Raw genomic sequence first — 5,724 nt, forward strand, 5'->3', positions numbered from 1 at the left:
TTCATTTAACCATCACTTAACTTATAAAACATAAAAATCTACGATTTAAGTTCATTATTCCTTAAAATCATAAAAACGAGTATAAACTACTTTAGATAGTTAAGATGAACATTTGATTACTCACAATAACGGGAGTTTGGAGTACTCCTATTCTTTGTCCTCGGGTACGATATCTTTACCCTTATCAGAGGCCTCACCACTTATATGTAATACACGACATGTAATTCAATATTTTTGTGCCAAACTGTTATAAAACTATTTCAGGCTCTATATGAATGCATGAAATTGAATGAGAATTATTTGAATAATCACTTAAAGAAGGTGTTCTACGTGGGTTCAATTATGATCGGACTGAATTTGTATTCGACCTAACTCGAACTATACACTGTTGAATTAACCAAAACATCCGATTCAACTTTAAATATATTCATTACACTTCCAATATTCCAAATACACCAAAGTACCTCAATGAGCTTGATTGTGACTTAATTCATCATAACCAAAATTCATTCCGATTTCGAACTAACTTGCTAATCAGTGTTAACACAGTCCAATAAATCCATTTACATCATTAGAAATCAAATCCATCATCAACATGTCATCTATAAAATTCGGCCAAAGAGGGTTGTTGAAGGGCATGTGATTTTTTTGCTTGTTTTTTATGCCAAACATCATCAAACAACTAAAAACACTAAGATATCATGAAATCTAGCAAAATCCATCATCAAAACCTCTCTCCCTATGTTTGGCTAGCAAGTACTTCCTCATGGAAACTTGTGTTTCATCCATAGAAAATGAAAAACAAAGCATGGGAAAGGTAGATCTTAAGGTAAAATTGAAAAATCTTACCTTTGATTGCTTTGTTCTTTGACATTCAACATATTTCTCTTGAATTTTCCTCTCTAGGGTTTGTTTCTATTCTTTTCTCTTTGTTCTTTGCTTTGGCCAGCCATGAAGAGTGAAATGGGAGAGTTTATAAAGGAAATTATAAAAATATTAAAGCTTGACATGTGTCACCATGTGATTGGTCCATGGTTAGAACTTAACAATTAAGCATTTTCTCACCACCACATGTAATCTCTTACTTATCCAAAGTATAAAATAGTAATAGGTGAAATTCATGGGCTTGACAAGTGTTATGGTGGTGTAAAATTCTAAAAATTCCAATTACGTCCTTGTGTACACGTAAAATAACTGTTTTGCCCTTATGTTCGAAAAAATGTCAAAATTGAAAATTTTCATTTCTCAAATTCAAATCATGCTCCAATTAGTCAAACTTGATCAAAAATTTCATCCAACATTCCCATTTTGCCCCTACGTTATGAAAATTCCTAATTTGACTCCAAATTAATCATCGAACTCCAAAACACCATATTAAGGCATTCTAAGGTTCAATAACTCTTAAATACATGCTAAAATCTCTATTCAAACTAGTTCAAGGTTTTAATCGACTTAATTGTACCACTAGGTACGATATCAAGTTTTTAACGATTCTCCGAGGCATCCAAGTATGTAGACATGCTATCAAGTATATGAATGAAATGGCAAGTATATTATAGAGCTGGGCTTGATAGAATGTATTCCATAAATTTCTTTTTCCAACTGCTTTTTTTCTTCCTTTAATGTTAAAAAAACTATTTCATCAAAATAACAATCGACAAACCTTACTATGAATAAATCTCTTGTTAATGGTTCTAGATATTTAATTATAAATGGAAATTTGTTTCCAACATATATTCCTAAACTCATTTAATGAACCATCTTTATGCGTTGTCATGGAGCAATTGGAACATATACTGTGCATCTAAAAATTCTTAAATGGGAAATATTTGGTTCCTAACCATAAACTAATTATATAGGGGAGAATTTATGATAACTTATTGGCCTAATATATACAAGTGTTGTTATATGCAAAATGGCATGCCTCCAAGCGGAAATTGAGAGTTTAGATTTCATAAGAAATAGCCTTACAATCAGTTCGAAGTGTTTAATAAATGATTTTACTAAACCGTTTTATGTATGAACATGAACAACAGACTATTCAACAATTATTCCAATTAATATACAATATTCATTAAAGCTTGAGACATAAATTCATCGACATTGACGAGAATTTGTCTTGACTGCATAATAAAAAAAATGTACATGCAAACAAATGATTTCTGAGTTGATAATAAGCACACATGTGACCATATTGTCGATACATCAATTAAAATCATAAAATATCTAAATGATCCACATGGTGGAAGTATGGGTCTACATATATCAATTTTAATATATTCAAAAAATGTAGAAAATTCAGTCCCAACTTTAGTTGGTGATAGCTATATAATTAATTTACCTTGAGAGCAAGTAGTACATGAAAATTTATTAGATTAAAAAATCTTCTAGTTTTTCAATAGATGACCATATGAATTTTCAATAACTTTTTGCATTATTAATAATTTGGGATGGACTAACTGGTATTGCCAAACATTAAAATTATTAGTAAACTTCTGATTTACTATAGCATGAGTATCAATCATTCTAATTTTTGTGTAGTACAATCTAGAGGACAAAGTGGGTAATTTTTTTTCAATACAGACTTCTTACCCAAGATAATAGATGTATTATAGAGGTATTTAGTGTCTCTTTCATTTATTGTTTCAGTATGATACCATTCAAATGAATATCTTTAAAACTTAATAATTTTTTTTTGAAACTTAGTAAAAAATAATTCATCTTTTATTATAAACTTTGTTCCTCCAAGTAGTAAAATATTGGCTTTTCCGAAGCCTTCAATTAATCTTGTACTACTAGATATTGTATTAACATTGGTTTCTTCCATTGTCAAATGAAAAATATTTCTTGTCTTTAAATATTGTGTGCGTTGTAACACTGTCTGCTAGACTTATATTTGCATCAGTGATTTTGGATTCAACCAAATGAATATCCATATTTTTCTTTAATAAAATAAGAAACTTACAAGTTAACATAAGAGAACATTTAATATATAATTTATTATTAAAATACATAATAAGAACATATCATTTAAATATAATGAGAATATATAAAAACATCTTTATAATAATGTTATACTAAAACATACCAACAAACTATTAAGAAATTGGGTAATTCCATTATCAATCAAATGATGAATTCCTCCTTAAAGGTGGACAAGAAAATTAGCAACATCTTGATGTGTTATATCAACTTAGCTATGATTAAAATCATCTTGAAAAAAAAAATTATTTCGACATATATTTTTTTTTCTTTTTTAAGCTTTCAATGATGCTTGATAACATTCAACAAGATGCTTTGGCAGATTACAAGTATGTGACCAATGGCCTTTCATGCCACATCAATAACATACATTTTCTATATTTCTTTTATTTTGTCCTTTTTTGTATTTTTTTTTATATTTTTTCACTATTCATCCACTCTTAATGGTTAAAAGTATTCATCCACTCCTGATGGTTAAAAGTATCCATCCATTCCTAGTTAAAAGTATTCACCCACTCTTAGTGGGTTAAAAGTATTCATCCACTCCTAGTGATTAAGAGTATTCATCTACTTCTAGTGGGTTAAAAGTATTATTATTATTAGAATACTGATTAGTGTAACCACAAAAATTGCAATAACTATGATAACCTATTCCATGTCCATGACCATAATTATTAAATGATGTCACATTCATTTCAGAGAATAGATAGGGTTCATATTTTTCATTTTTTTCCTCAATCATAAAAAGACATGAAATCCAAAATAAAAAGTATTTTCAAATTACCCAAATTATAGTATTTTTCACTTGTTATAGAGTAGATATCATACAAAGTTAAATATCATACAAAGTCAATTTCTTATGTTAAATTCAAAATGTCTTATGGAAAATCTCGTAGTATCAAACATAGATTTACATATACTAAGCATAATCATATTTGAAATTCAAAACAAAGAAATCATGTATTAAGCAAATTATATTCCAATACTAGAATAAAAAGATCATATATAATTATATTTATTTGCATCGTCAATTCAATTTAATAAATCAAGGGATAAAATATGATTCATACTACATGGTAGAAATTCACATTCCAATTTAATAAATCAAGAGACAAAATATAATATATACTACATGATAGCAAATTCACATTAACGCTAATTTTCAAGGAGTAAAAACACCAAAGAGATATCAAGTCATTTACCTAATTTGCTAAAACCAAAAATCAAAGATCAATCATTGAAATCTTTTTTGACGTCTAAAAGAATTGGAACTTCAACTTTGAGATGATGTTGAAAACAAAAGAAAATTGAAATTCTACTTTGAGATGATGATAAAATGTAAATGATACCAAAACTTGAGAGATTAGATGATCGTGCTGGTAGCGTGTTATGAAATATAAACTCAAAGAACAACTATGAGAAAAAAGTATTAATAAAGTAAGAAGATCCTATTCAACAGTATGTATTTACAAATAAAGTGGGCGACATATTTATAGAATAATAATCCTTTAAATCCTAATCTTAGTCTAATTTAAACTATATCCAAATCTTAAACAAATGACATTACACTTCTTATGTCTAACTTGTTGGGTTGTTTAACTTGGTCTGAACTCTTGGGTTATAATATAATGGACATTCATACATATATTCATAACATCAAATAAGATATTTAATTCTCATACACACATATTCTAAAAAATATAGAGGCTATCATAGTTAATTGGGTGATGCTCTCCTTAATCATTTTTATTTTGTTAAAATATGTTTCTATATTATATCGTGCTTAACATATGCTACTATGTGTTGGAAAAATAGTAATATTTCATAAGGTTTCTATCTCACATTTCCTTGGTACAAGAGATAGTGTGCTTTATAAGCACACTCATTATGGGCTTACTGAAAGCTAGATACTAAAGTGGACTCGTGTGCACATGAGATAAAGCCAAGCCTTGAGAAAAAATGGATTTCCCCCCTTTTGTGCTTGAGTATACATGTGGATTAGGCCTAAGTGATATTTTATACCTTGGTAGCTTTATTTTTTACCTTACCTTGACTCGGTCCTTTTATTGTGGTGAAGAATTAGTCTTTGATTTAATAACTGACTGAATATTTATAACATTTGAATCAATTTTATTTGGTCTTTTAGCATAATGTTATAGAATATTTTATTTTGATTCTTTAATGTTGCAAACTATTTTATTTTGACTTTTTCCTTGATTCACTAAGTCGTTTTTCCCTATAAATATCAGCTTCCACCTAAGTTTCCAACATACCTCAGTTCTCATTGCTTCCTCTCCTCTGCTTTCTTGCTTAGTCTTCCTGGGTCCTTTCTTATTTATATTTCCTGTTATTCCTAGTATCCCTGATAGTTTGTGCAAACTAATAAGGAAGAATCTGTTAAATCCTAGGGATAATCGCTATAGTCCTTTTCCACCGAGTTTCGTACTTCGAAGGGGTGAAAATTATCCTTAAGATAGTATATCACGCCTCAGACTAGTTCTAGTTGAAATCTGCTTTGAATTGTCACCAACAATCTTAAAGATAATTTGGGATACGTTTTATTTCATTATTACTTCCTTTTGATTTTGTTAGTTTTATTTTTTCAATGATTTTTATATTCATAAGTCCCTTTTTGTAATCCTTATAAGTGGATTTATTAGTGTGCAAAAGCAAATGGGAATCTTTATTAATTCTAAAGAAATCTATTTTGAAAGTTTGTTCCTGTCATTTATGATAGCTTTT

The sequence above is a fragment of the Theobroma cacao genome, chromosome 4 (assembly GCF_000208745.1).
Source record: "Theobroma cacao cultivar B97-61/B2 chromosome 4, Criollo_cocoa_genome_V2, whole genome shotgun sequence".
In the NCBI taxonomy this organism is placed as follows: Eukaryota; Viridiplantae; Streptophyta; class Magnoliopsida; order Malvales; family Malvaceae; genus Theobroma; species Theobroma cacao.